The sequence below is a fragment of the Nicotiana attenuata genome, chromosome 12 (genome assembly GCF_001879085.1).
Source record: "Nicotiana attenuata strain UT chromosome 12, NIATTr2, whole genome shotgun sequence".
NCBI classification, from domain to species: Eukaryota; Viridiplantae; Streptophyta; class Magnoliopsida; order Solanales; family Solanaceae; genus Nicotiana; species Nicotiana attenuata.
In genome coordinates this window covers 42263309-42279022 of record NC_032000.1, presented here as the reverse complement: position 1 = coordinate 42279022, position 15714 = coordinate 42263309, and positions in this window count along the sequence as shown.

Below are 15714 nucleotides of genomic sequence, written 5' to 3'. Positions count from 1 at the left end.
AAATTAAATTCTATGACTCCGAGGCCTTGAAAACCTCATTTAGAGTCACCTTAATTTGCGTGCGCAGTCCGGGCACGTAGCCGGAAAGCTTAAATAACAAATTGTGTGAAAAATGATAAGTTTTGACTATAAAATGAATTAATTTGACTTTGGTCAACGTTTGGGTAAACGGACCCGGAACCGTGATTTGACGGTCCCGAAGGGTCCGTAGGAAAATATAGGACTTGGGCGTATGCCCAGAATCGAATTCCGAGGTCCCAAGCCCGAGAAATGAATTTTTGAAAGAAATTGTTTTCTGAAATTGTTTAAGGAAATTTGAAATGAAATTTGATTAGAACATGTTAGTATCGGGCCCGTATTTTTGGTTCCGGCGCCCGGTACAGGTCTTATATATGATTTAAGATGTTTCTCTAAAATTTGGTGAAAAACAGACGTCGTTTGACGTGATTCGGACCTAAATTGGAAAATTTGATGTTTTATGAAGTTTGAAAGAATTCATGGATTTAGAAGTTTAATTCGATGTTTATGATGTTATTTTGGCGATTTGATCGCACGAATAAGTCCGTAGGATATTTTTGAGGTTGTGTGTATATTTGGTTTGGAGCCCCGAGGACTCGGGTGAGTTTTGGTTAGGCCACGGGTGCATTTTTGAACTTTGAAAAAAATCTGGTATTTCTGATCTTCAGGCTTCGCATTTGCGAAGCAGGTCTCGAAAATGCGAGCCCGCAAATGCGAGCCTTGCATCGCAAATGCGAGAAAAGGGAACTGTGCAGCCTGATCGCAAATGCGACCAGGTGGTTCGCAAATGCGAAAATTGGCCACTCGCAAATGCGACATTATTGATCGCAAATGCGAAGCCCGGGAATTTTTAAAGTGTTCACAAATGCAAAGTTTATATCGCAATTCCCACATCAGCAGGTCGGGATTCACATTTCCCATAACTGAGACCTGCATTTTTTTTATACTTAGCCGATTTTGAACCATTTTTCACATCTTCTTCAAACACAAACCCCTTTGGGCGATTTTCCAAGAACAAGTCTTCTTCCAAATCGATTGTAAGTTAGTTTTTACTCGTTTCTTTCAATCATTAACATCTTTTAACATGATTTCAACCTAAAATCAATGATTTTCATGGGGGAAATTGGGTGTTTTGTGTAGAACCTAGGTTTTTCAAAAAATTGGGGATTTGGACCTCAATTTGAGGTCCGATTTCAAAACAAATTATATATTTGAGTTCGTGGGGGAATGGGTAATCGGGTTTTGGTTCGAACCTCGGGTTTTGACCACGTGGGCCCGGGGGCGATTTTTGACTTTTTGGGTAAAACTTTGGAAAACTCATTTTCATGCATTGGGGTTGATTTATTTAGCGTTTATTGATGTAATTAAGTAATTTGTGATTAGATACGAACGAATTGGCGGTGGAATCAAGGGGTAAAGCTATAATTGAGACTTGAGTTGTGTTCAAGGCATCGAGGTAAGTGTTTGGTCTAACCTTAGTTTGAGGGATTAGGAGTCGAGTCCTATTTGCTACGTGATTATTGTTGAGTACGACGTATAGGCATGGTGACGAGTATCTATACGTTGGTGTCTAGCATGACCGTGGGTCTTATAATGTGATTTTCATGATTTCGTTGAACAACCTATGCTTTAGAAGTGATTTCTATTTGTTGTGAGAAGTTAAAGAAGTAATTGTGACTTTTGTACATTGTGGAGCAATGGCTCAAGTTATATTACGAATTTGTGAAAGTAAGTGAGTTGATTGAACCCTTTGGAGCATTGGCTCAAGTGGTAAAGCGAGTTGTGAAGTAAAAGTGAAAAGAGAAAGAGTTATTAAATTGTTCCCTTGCCGGGATATTATTGTTTATTTGGTTATCTCCCTTGCCGGGATGTTGATATTGTTGATGTTGTTCCCTTGCCGAGATTTAATGGTTTAATTGTTGCTCCCTTGCCGGGATTCCTATTATAATCTTGTTTATTCCCTCGCCCCATTGTTGTGATTTTGTTTGGGTGAGGAAGAGTGATAAAGCACGAAGGGTGATGTCGTGTATTATTTTGGTGAGAGAGTGTTAAAGCATGAAGGGTGATGCTGTGCACTTAATGCCGTTTGTTATGATTTCTTGTTGTTATCAGTTCAAGTGCATTAATTGTCTTATTCCACTATTGCTGTGATTCTTATGTTGACATTTTCCTTTATTGTGTTACTTGTTATTAGTGGATCAAGGTATCCTTCCGCAACATTACGCCTTGAATTTATGCTATAATTGCTACATGTTTATGTGACTTAATTGCTACTTGACATTTAGTATACTAAATATTAAATTGCCTAATTACTCCTTAAAGTCCATAATTAATTGCTACTTGTCATTACTTGTTTTCCTCAGTGAGTCATAATTATTGTGTACTTGTTGTCTTATGAATTCGTATTAATTGTTGCGTTTGTTGGAGTAAATTTCATTTGGAAGAACTGTTGATATAATGAAATGGGAGCGGGTGGTACACCTACCACGAGATTTAATGAAATGGGAGCGGGTGGTACGCCTACCACGAGATTTAATGAAATGGGAGCAGGTGGTACGCCTACCACGAGTTTTAATGAAATGGGAGCGGGTGGTACGCCTACCACGAGACTTAATGAAATGGGAACGGGTGGTACGCCTACCACAAGATTTAATGAAATGGGAGCGGGTGGTACGCCTACCACGAGATTTAATGAAATGGGAACTGGTGGTACGCATACCATTAGATTTAATGAAACGGGAGCGGGTGGTACGCCTACCACGAGATTTAATGAAATGGGAGCGGGTGGTATGCCTACCACAAGATATAATGAAATAGGAGCGGGTGGTACGCCTACCACAAGATATGAGAAATGGGACAGGGTTGCACGCCTGCAACGAGTTGAACCGAGAGTGTAATCTGCCTTTGTTTTCCTTATCCTTGTTAGAAGTTGAATTTTTGGTTTCCTGATAATTCCCTTGAGATTCTGCTTCATTTGCTATTTCCCGAAGCATGTTTCCCCCCTCCCATCTTTATTTGTTTATTTCTGCTTTACTTTCCGCTGTATATTATACAACTGCACAGGTTTATTTGGTGGTCTGGTCCTAGCCTCGTCACTACTTCGCCGGGGTTAGGCTAGGCACTTACCAGCACATGGGGTCGGTTGTGCTGATACTACACTCTGTGCTCTTTTGCACAGATCCAGGTCCCGGACAGCAGCAGTAGCTCGGGAGCCAGCCTTCAGTCCACCGAGACTCCGAGGTAGCCTTGCACGCGTCTGCAAGCCCGACGTCTCCTCTATCTTATAATTCATTATGTTATCTCATGTTTTCGAGACAAACATTGTTATATTTCTTTCAAACGATTGTATTTAGTACTCTTAGTAGTCCGTGGATGATGTGACACCAGTTCTTGGGTAGAGGCATGTCACGACCCAAATCCGCTACGGGTCGTGATGGCGCCGGACACCGCTGTCGGGCAAGCCAACTAAATCACCAATTAAATCCTCTTTTTATAACTTTGAAAACCTAGGAGTTTTACTTCCATTTTTCATATATAAAACAATCTCTGTTTCAATTCAAATGAAGAAATTAACTATTAATACACATCTTCAAAGAAAACCATCCCAGAACCCGGTGTCACAAGTACATGAGCAACTACTGATAAAGAAAATAAAATACAAATGTCTGTCCGAAATACAGTGGACAGGGAATCAATAAATAAAGTGCTGGAAGGGGACTACTCTAGCTGCGGGTCGTCTCGAACAATGCGGCTCACCAAGTCCCCAAATCATCTGTGCTGCTACCTAAAGTAACATATACATGTGCAAAAAAAATGCACAGAAGTGTAGTATGAGTACGTAATCAACGTGTACTCAGTGAGTATCCCGCCTAACCTCGAAGAGGTAGAGACGAGATGGTCAACCCGGACACTCACTAGCGGTCCAATAATAATATATTAAATGTGTGGAAAATCATGGATTCATATAACATATTCTAATTCACAAAGCTGTAAAACGGGTAAACACCTTTTAACAATTAGCAAAGGATTTTCAAGATTTTAATTTTCTTCATTTAATGAGTTCATCTCAAGCCATGAAAGGCAATGTCATCATTTAAGATTTCTCATGCATCAATATATAAAAGATATCATGCGCAAATCATACCGAGGCGACGGCCCGATCCAACAGAAAGTAAATGTGCACTTGCCGAGGGTCGACGGCGCGCCTATAGATGCATCTATTTAATCTGCCGAGGCGTTCGGCCCGTTCCAAAATAAACACACACAGACAGTCAGTCAATAAGTCAACATGGAGCAATTACCCAAGGAAGGCCAACTTTCTTTAAATACTCTGAGGAAGCGAAGCTTAAGTCTTTTTAGAAATCCATTTATAAATTTAATGTGATTTAAGCAATCCAAACCCTCAAAGGGTTCACGATTAATCCAAATATAACATGCTCAATCAATCAAGTAAGAACTTATCAGGGAGTGTTTATCGACATATATATATATATAAATTCCTCTTTTAACAAAATTTTACGAGTAAGGTTAAATCTCTTTGGAAATTCATTTACAATTTCCATGTGACACAAGCAATTTGAGCTATCCAAGAATTTACAATTAATTCAAGTATTCATGCTTTTGGGTCCTAGCTACCCGGACAATAGCAAATAGTAGCTACGCACGGACTCTCGTCACCTCGTGCGTACGTAGCCCCCGCAAATAGGAGCACATAACCAATTTAACTCACCTATGGGGTAAATTCCCCCTCACAAGATTAGAAAGGAGACTCACCTCGCTCCGAAGACTCATAACCGGCATTCTACATTCTTCCGAAGGCTTGAACCAACGCACATTGCTCCAAAACTAGCCAATTAACGACAAACTAATGAGAATACTCTCAATTACTTGTTAACAGTGCAAATTATACCAATTCCCAACTCTGCTTAGAGAAACGACCAAAATGCCCTCGGGCCTACGTGCCCGGAATCCAAAATTCCTCGAAGACAAAGGTTACCCATGACCTTAGGAACTCAAATATATGATTTTCTCTTAATTCCATACTCAAAATCGTAGCTAAATTCCAAGAATATGATTTTCTAGGTTTTCCACCAAAACCCCACTTTTTATACTAATTTTCACGCCTAAATCCATGTATAATCCTTGTATTTAACCCAAAGCTAGCATATATTACTTACCTCATGACAAGTGACGAAAATGGCATCTCCAAGCTGCTCCCCATCGACTCCAATGGAAGAAAAATGGGGTTCAAATGAACTCAACCCCGAACTTAAAACATCCTCACTGCCCCAGTCATTTCCGCTTCAGCGGGACCCTGCCCGCTTCCGCGGTTCCGCTTCTGCGGACCACTTGCCGCTTCTGCGGCTCCCCTCCACACCAGGCCTTCTGCTTCTGCGGTTAGCCAACCGCTTCTCCGGTTCCGCATCAGCGGATCAAGGGCCGCTTTTGCGGTCCTGGCTGCCCTCGCCCTCGTCCGCTTCTGCGACTTCTTCTCCGCTTCTGCGGGGCCGCTTCTGCGGTCCCATTTCCGCAGAAGCGGAAATACCAGATACCAGATCCCTTCAACTGTTCTTCAACTTCCAAATTTGATCCGTTAACCATCCGGAATCCACCCGAGGCCCCCGGGACCCCGACCAAGCATACCAACCAATCCCAAAACACATTATGGACTTGCTCGAGGCCTCAAATCACATCAAACAACGCTAAAATCATGAATCAACCGCTATTCCAAGCTTTATGAACTTTAGAACTTCCAACTTCTACTTTCGATGCTTAAACCTGTCAAATCACGTCCGATTGACCTCAAATTTTGCACGCAAGTCATATTTGATATTACGGACCTACTGCAACTTCCGGAATCGGATTCCGACCCTGATATCAAAAGTTAACCTCCGGTCAAACTTCTCAAAAACCTTCAAATTTCTATCTTTAGCCAAATGGCTCCAAAATGACCTACGGACATCCGAATTCACTTCCGATCGCGCTTCCAACTCCAGAATCATCATACGGAGCTATACGCAGTCTCGGAATCCCAAACAGACATTGATAACATTAAAATGCACTTCAAACCAAACTTATGAAATTTCTTCTAAAATGCTAACTTCCACAATAGGCGCCAAAAAGCTCCCGGGTTATCCAAAACCTGAACCGGGCATATGCCCAAGTCCGGAATCATCATACGAACCTGCTGGAACCTTCAGATCCTGATTCCAAGGTCGTTTACTCAAAAATCCAATCCTAGTTCATTCTTTCAACTGCAAGCTTCCCAAATGACAATTCTCTTTCTAAATCAACTCTGAACTTCTCGGAACTTAATTCCGACCACGCGTACAAGTCATAATACTCGAAACGAAGCTGTTCATGGCCTCCGACTGCTGAACGGAGCGCTAGGACTCAAAACGACCGGTCGGGTCGTTACATTCTCTCCCACTTAAACAAACGTTCGTCCTCGAACGTGCTGAGAACTATGCTGGAGTAGTCTGAAGTCACTGGTTAACTTCTCATGCACCTTCCCGTGCCATCACAACTCAGTTGAGCACATTAGCCCGATCAATTCTGAAGATATTCTCTTTTATTCAAGCAGATACGCCTTAAAGCCCAATTCCAACATCCGGAATTCTATGCCCGACCTGTTTTTAACATAAGGTCACCATTTCAACCACCACACATTGTACCCAATCATGGCTGCATAACTTTGCTGAATTCATACAATGCATCACTTTACTCACCGGATCACAATAACATTGTCCGTTCAACTTAATGAAATTCCACGAATCTGGTGCTCCCATTGCACCCCATAACATACATAGGTTTTACTCCAACTCTTACAACACCGTCACAACAGAAGAGATGTGAAGAAATTCATAATCATTGCCGAGTCAACCAATCATTGAGTCTATACTTCTGACAAGAAACATTACCATATTCTGAATCAAGTGGAGATCTTGCTCCTTAACATACTCTATATAGTCGGATTGCACTGATCCTGAATCCAATGGACTCATCTCATCCAGTACGAACTGCTCAGGCAATAAGCCACCCCGGACATAATTAAAAGTCTCATGTGATACCACAATGTGCCAATAAGTTACCAATTTAATAATGCGATACAAAAAGAAAATGAACTCTGAAAAGAATTATCTAACTCCCGTACTAATACGGACTTTGCTTAGAAAATAGGAAACAGAACACAATAAACAGGTATGGGGAACCGTACTGAACATTACGCTGTTGCGGCGCGCAACCCGATCCGAACAACATAACCATTGCGGCGTGCCAACCGATCCATACGTAGAACTCACATAAGGAGATATACATCGAGCTAAATTTGCTCATTATACAACATACCGAATATCGGTCATAAGCACGCTAAGTGCATAATACCATCCCTGAGGGAACATATGGCGTCATAAGCCACAAAACTCAAACACAACTGAGGTGCGATACAAGACCTAAGTCTCAAGAGCCATCCTGCTCACATAACATCATCGCCACGCGGAACCTTAACACATAAGAATTTACCAAGCCGTCTCACAACTCATACGGCGCGATACATCATTTCATGAAATATATCTGCCAATGAAATAACACTTTGACTGCTCCCACATAAGGAGCGCATTACTGAAATGAACACAACTGGCCTGACATAGGGCCCAAATTCACATTTACACCCATCCACCGACCTTAAGTCGATCCTGAACACATGAAACTAAGCCAATAACTCTTCAAAGGCCCATACTACTTTTCCTCTTCTCATAACACACTAGGACAACCATCGTAACCGGAGCAAACCTCCACAGTCCATAACCCAATAAACAGAGTGCCCTCCAGGCATAAATTCCTAAATTAATTATATTACCACAATCCTCATACTCAGTCTAGATCTTAAATCAGTCAAGTGACTACGCGCCACATTCTATGAAACCTTCCTGTGGGACACTCCCCCACAATTTACCATAACAATTTACTGGGTCCTACCTCCAACCCACCAACCGCACTAACGCTGAGAAGCGATCAAGAATCATTAACCATGATACAAGCCCCCTTTACTAAGCACCAATCTTAGGTGATGCTGAAAACAATGCCAACTTACCTTAAACACCGAAGCTCCCTTCCTGCTCATCCGAGCTCGAGACATCCTTACCAGCACCAAGCTGCAACCTTGATCCTCACTTCGAATTCCCATGCTTCTCACTGCACCTATGTGCAACATACGATAGAACACGATTTTAACATTAACACTTTAACACTTCATCATATAAGAACCTTCTACTTAACTCACTTCTGGAGTACCATAGGAGCACACAGGCGAATCTTTCATAACCGTAGAATATACCAATCTCTAAGCAGTGGTCTAAGCCACCATAGCCCCTCCCGGAATCTGCTTCCACACAACAAGCCATAACAATAGAAGGCTTCTGAATAACATCGATTGCGGCAGCTAACAAGCCTGATACGTACCTTCACAAATCACTTACATAACTCGATCACGCTGCAGAAACTGACTGCCAACACCAATATGCCAAATTCAACTATGGCCGATCAACTACCTTCTTCCAATTTATCCTTGATTGCCTTAAGGATATTACTGATTTCTTCCAACACATAACATACTCCCTCTGTACTCATCCTGAGCGACTTCGAATCATGAGATCATGCTGTCTCAAATCCCACGAACCATTTCATATCTTTCAATTGCTACACCACGAGCCAAAGCATCACAAATCGTTCTGAGTCTCCATTCGCAAGCTATTGCATAGGCTTGATTCTCAACTGCGCCTATAGGCTCGAAATCATTAAGTATTATACTTCATCTTTTGAATTTTTCACTAGGACTACTACTGAGAGCCGCCCGCTCTGACTTGGCCCCGAATATAATCAACTCCATAAATCTTATAACACATGAATACCCCCTCGACGAGGCACCCGGTGGAATCACTTCCTTGAAACCTGCATTTATACAAGGCATAAATCCTGAATCCTTCCCCAAGTCTGAACATGGGCCAATAGGGCCAGTCATAACATGCACTTCAACAATCCCTTTGCTCAATTCATCTCTTACGTTCTTTTCCCAAAGCTGAAATAGCCCATAAACATGCTTACTTAATATCCGGAAGCCTTGCAAGTAATCAACTCTACAACCCCATCACAAGCGGTGGGGCTCTCCCACTTAGCTTGAAGCCAAAATTTCCCTAATCTGGAACTCACTCGTCCTTTTACTCCTTATTGACATACCCTTGCACAATCAACCGCCAAAATTCTTGAGATCTCTCCGCAAAACCCCCTTCTTACACTCTAAATCATCCACCACATTCGCACGATCGATCCCTTCGCTACACACCCGATAAAATCCTTCGCAGAAGCCTCGCCAACCACGCGACTGCTAATCTGCTCACTTGGCTAATCCACCTATAGAAGGCTCTCCCCGGCACCTTCCGACACTGTTGCACAGGTGCAATTACTACGACATCAGTGACCCTTCCTGAGTCTGAGCTCACACTTCAGTTGCACAGGTCCATTTTACCCCTTGTGGACATCATTGGAATGTGCGACCACATCCTCCCAATTCAAAGCCATGCTGCATCCTTCTTTATTTAAGCGGCTCCTTCCTGTTATAATAAACCTCCGGCCGCACAAGAACCCCTGCTCCAAATTGAATCCGTAGACCCCAATCACCAATCACTAATGTTATCAAATCACTCCAAACTCTTCTTAAGGTACGTGGTCCTTCCACTGCAAGCCCATATGCGTCTCCGCCACTCTCCCACTTTGGCGGAGCTCATCCCCTTAATCGACTACTTAATCCTTGCTTTATATGCCTGGCCTTTTAACAATTTAAAACTCCGCCTGACATCTCCCACATGCCCTTCTCATCTTTTGCTGCTCAGTTGTTGCCTTAATAAAATTCATCTTCATAGAACTTGAATCCTCGATTTGCTACTAACTCCAAACCCTTCTGAAGGTCATCTTTCTCGAACCGTCAACAATAGAAATACTGATTCAATCCTGAACCACCGCATCCAGCGATATCTGATAGTTGAATCTCTAATACTATTTCACAATACCCTGCCTCAAAGGCGAATCGTAGAAAATCATAACATCGACAAATTTTATATGTCCAATTAGGACAACTGCACCCCAATTATAGAAGAAAAATTCCACCACGCTTGCAATTACCAAGTCTCATTACTTCCACCAATCCACCTGACCCTCCTTAGTTCGATTACCTTTCCCCCTGCCGGGAATAACGTACTGAATCTCTTGATTATGCATTGAGTAAACCTCCCTTGAAATCATTCACTGCCCTGACACGTGGGCAACACCCTACCATCATATTACTACTGCAGAATAGTCATTCATAAGTATTGCGGCAACTTATGCCTAGCCTCAAAGCCCTCGAAAATACCGCTACTGGGCTGAAACAATAAAATATTCTTCTATAAGGCGACGACAATGATCTGATTAGCTATACCGGGAGAAACATCCCGTATCACATCTGTAGTACCATTACGGTTCTTCAATTTTTGATATATAACAAGCGGTTCGCGTTGCATAGGATTGAGTAAGAAAGAAACAAAGGCATAAGCCTCTCATGAAATCGAATCGCACGATAAGGAATCAAGAAGGGAAGTACTCCTAACAGTCCTGCAGCCTTCCGAGGATAAGTACAGACGTCTCCGTACCGATCCGCGAGACTCTACTAGGCTTGCTCATGACTCGTGAGACCCTGGGAATCTAGTGCTCTGATACCATGTTGTCACGACCTAGATCCACTACGGGCCGTGATAGCGCCGGACACCGCTGTCAGGCAAGCCAACTAAATCACCAATTAAATTCTCTTTTTATAACTTTGAAAACCTAGGAGTTTTACTTCCATTTTTCATATATAAAACAATCTCTGTTTCAATTCAAATGAAGAAATTAACTATTAATACACATCTTCAAAGAAAACCATCCCAGAACCCGGTGTCACAAGTGCATGAGCAACTACTGATAAGGAAAATAAAATACAAATGTCTGTCCGAAATACAGTGGACAGAGAATCAATAAATAAAGTACTGGAAGGGGACTACTCTAGCTGCGGGTCGTCTCGAACAATGCGGCTCACCAAGTCCCCAAATCATCCGTGCTGCTACCTAAAGTAACATATACCTGTGCCACAAAAATGCACAGAAGTGTAGTATGAGTACGTAACAACGTGTACTCAGTGAGTATCCCGCCTAACCTCGGAGAGGTAGAGACGAGATGGTCAACCTGGACACTCACTAGCGGTCCAACAATAATATATCAAATGTGTGGGGAAAATCATGGATTCATATAGCACGTTCTAATTCACAAGCTGTAAAACAGGTAAACACTTTTTAAAAATTTACAAAGGACTTTCAAGATTTTACTTTTCTTCATTTAATCAGTTCATCTTAAGCCATGAAAGGCAGTGTCATCATTTAAGATTCCTCATGCATCAATATATAAAAGATATCATGCGCAAATCATACCGAGGCGACGGCCCGATCCAACAGAAAGTAAATGTGCACTTGCCGAGGGTCAACGGCGCGCCTATAGATGCATCTATTAATCTGCCGAGGCGTTCGGCCCGTTCCAAAATAAACACACACAAATAGACAGTCAGTCAATAAGTCAACATGGAGCAATTATCCAAGAAAGGCCAACTTTCTTTAAATACTCTGAGGAAGCGAAGCTTAAGTCTTTTTAGAAATCCATTTATAGATTTAATGTGATTTAAGCAATCCAAACCCTCAAAGGGTTCACAATTCATCCAAATATAACATGCTCAATCAATCAAGTAAGAACTTATCAGGGAGTGTTTACCGATATATATATAAATTCCTCTTTTAACAAAATCTTACAAGTAAGGTTAAATCTCTTTGGAAATTCATTTACAAATTCCATGTGACACAAGCAATTTGAGCTATCCAAGAATTTACAATTAATTCAAGTATTCATGCTTTTGGGTCCTAGCTACCCGGACAATAGCAAATAGTAGCTACGCACGGACTCTCGTCACCTCGTGCGTACGTAGCCCCCGCAAATAGGAGCACATAACCAATTTAACTCACCTATGGGGTAAATTCCCCCTCACACGATTAGAAAGGAGACTCACCTAGCTCCGAAGACTCATAACCGGCATTCTACATTCTTCCGAAGGCTTGAACCAACGCGCATTGCTCCAAAACTAGCCAATTAACGACAAACTAATGAGAATACTCTCAATTACTTGTTACCAATGCAAATTATACCAATTCCCAACTCTGCTTAGTGAAATGACCAAAATGCCCTCGGGCCTACGTGCCCGGAATCCAAAATTTCTCGAAGACAAAGGTTACCCATGACCTTAGGAACTCAAATATATGATTTTCTCTTAATTCCATACTCAAAATCGTAGCTAAATTCCAAGAATATGATTTTCTAGGTTTTCCACCAAAACCCCACTTTTTATACTAATTTTCATGCCTAAATCCATGTATAATTGATATATTTAGCTCAAAAGCTAGTATAGATTACTTACCTCATGACAAGTGACGAAAATGGCGTCTCCAAGCTGCTCCCCATCGACTCCAATGGAAGAAAAATGGGGTTGAAATGAACTCAACCCCGAACTTAAAACATCTCACCGCCCCAGTTGCTTCCCCTTCTGCGGAAAAGTTCCGCTTCTACGGATGTCGCTTCTGCGACTTCTCGCCGCTTCTGCGGCTTTGGGCAAAAGGAGGCTGACCGCTTCTGCAGTCTGGGGGCCGCTTAAGCGGAACCGCTTATGCGGTCCCCGGGCCGTTTCTGCGGTTTCCTTGGACCTGGCCCCCTTCCGCTTCTGCGAGCTGTTGACCGCATCTGCGTTCCCGCTTCTGCGGTCCAAGATCCGCAGATGCGGTTATGACAGAAGCAACAAATCTCAAGCCTTCCCAAATTCTATTTTTGATCCGTTAACCATCCGGAATCCACCCGAGGCCCCCGGGACCCCGACCAATCATACCAACCAATCCCAAAACACATTACGGACTTGCTCGAGGCCTCAAATCACATCAAACAACGCTAAAATCATGAATCAACCGCCAATCCAAGCTTTATGAACTTTAGAACTTCCAACTTCTACTTTCGATGTTTAAACCTGTCAAATCACGTCCGATTGACCTCAAATTTTGCACGCAAGTCATATTTGACATTACGGACCTACTGCAACTTCCGGAATCGGATTCCGACCCCGATATCAAAAAGTTAACCTCCGGTCAAACTTCTCAAAAACCTTCAAATTTCTATCTTTAGCCAAATGGCTCCTAAATGACCTACGGACCTCCGAATTCACTTCCGATCGCGCTTCCAACTCCAGAATCACCATACGGAGCTATACGCAGTCTCGGAATCCCAAACGGACATTGATAACATTAAAATGCACTTCAAACCAAACTTATGAAATTTCTTCTAAAATGCTAACTTCCACAATAGGCGCCAAAATGCTCCCGGGTTATCCAAAACCTGAACCGGGCATATGCCCAAGTCCGGAATCATCATACGAACCTGCTGGAACCTTCTGATCCTGATTCCGAGGTCGTTTACTCAAAAATCCAATCCTAGTTCATTCATTCAACTGCAAGCTTCCCAAATGACAATTCTCTTTCTAAATCAACTCTGAACTTCCCGGAACTTAACTCCTACCACGCGTAGAAGTCATAATACTCGAAATGAAGCTGTTCATGGCCTCCGACTACTGAACGGAGCGCTAGGACTCAAAACGACCGGTCGGGTCGTTACAAATACGTTTTTCCCCAAAGCAAGTTCGCCACCAACCGTAGCAGCACCATCCGCTAAAATTTGTCCCTTTTTAATGCATTTACCCCGAGGAACCTTGAGTTTTTGATGCATACAAGTATTTTTATTGGAACGTTGATATATAACTAATGGAATGCTTAGAATATCTCCATTACCTGCTAAAAGAATCTTGTCAGTATTGGTATAAACGACCCTTCCCTCGCGTTCGGCTATAGCAAGAGCCCCCGAATCTAGAGCTGCTTGTCGTTCCAACCCAGTTCCAACAATGCATTTCTCGGAGCGAGAAAGAGGAACTGCTTGACGTTGCATATTAGAACTCATTAAAGCTCGATTCGCATAATTATGTTCGATAAAAGGAATGAGGGAAGCTCCAATAGAAAAATATTGAAAAGGAAAAATACTTCGAAGATGAACCTGTTCCCATGCAATAGTCAAGAATTCTTGACGGTATCGAGCTGGAACAACCTGTTCTTCCTGAATATCCCGATTTAAGGCTAAAGAATTTCCTGCCGCTACCATATAGTATTCATCTCTACCTGGTGATAAATAAAGCATCCGTACCCCGGTTGACCTCTCAGAAATTTCATAAAAAGGGCTTTCTAGAGATCCCCAATGACCAATCCTCGCATGAATTGCTAAGGATCCAATAAGTCCAACATTGATTCCCTCAGATGTGTCAATTGGGCAAATACGTCCATAGTGACTAGGATGGATATCTCGTATCCGAAAACTAGCAGTGCGCCCTGTCAGTCCTCCAGGGCCCAAATAGCTTAATTTTCTCCCATGAACTATTTGTGTCAATGGATTAGTTCGATCCAAAACTTGAGATAATGGGTGTAAACCGAAAAAGGATTCATAAGTAGTTGTTAATGGAGTTGAGGTTACCAAATTCTGAGGTGTCGGTATCAATTTATGCCGAATTGCTCCACATATAGTCCCCCGAACCACATTTTCTAAACGAACCAGAGCCAACCCGAATTGATCTTATAAAAGATCTGCTACAGAACTAATACGTTTATTTTTCAAATGATTCATATCGTCAAGTGCACCCATTCCAAATTTCAGCCCAATCAAATGATCGGCGGCTGCCAATATATCTCGTGGTAACAAAAATGTATTGTTCTGGGGTATATCAAGGTTCAGTCTTCGGTTCATATTTCGTCGACCAATCCTTCCTAATTCACATCTTTGTTGAAAGAATTTCTTTTGTAATCCTTACATAAGGATTCAGAAAATACCGGATCGCCACCTACACAAGCAAATTGTTGATAAAACTCCAAAATGGCATTTTCTTTTGACCCAATTTTTTTTCTCTCCTTATCACTCAGAAAAGACAAAAAAATTTCAGGATAGCAAACATTCTCTAGAATTTCTCTTAGATTCAAACCCATAGCTGATGATAGAACTAGAATAGATATTTTTTGTTTCCTACTTACACGAGCCCATATCCTTGCTTTTCTATCAATTTCTAATTCTGGTCTTCCTCCCCAATCTGATATTATGGTGCCGGTATAGACCGAAATTCCGTTATGGTCCAATTCTGATCGGTAATAAATACCGGGACTTTGCAATATTTGATTGATCACAATTCTATATATTCCATTGACTATAGAAGTTCCCAGGGAATTCATTAGAGGAATGTTTCCGATAAAAATTGTTTGTTCTTGCATATCCCTACTGTTTTTCCAAATTAATCCCGCGGATACATATAATTCAGAAGAATAGGTGAGTGATTCATACACAGCATCTCTTTCCTTTATCAAGGGTTCGACCAATTGATATGTTTCCACAAATAATTGAAATTCAATTTCTTGATCTGTATCTTCAATTTTTGGAAACTTATAAAGTTCTTCCGTCAAACCTTGATCAATGAACCTACAAAATCCTTCAAATTGTATCTGATTAAATCCAGGT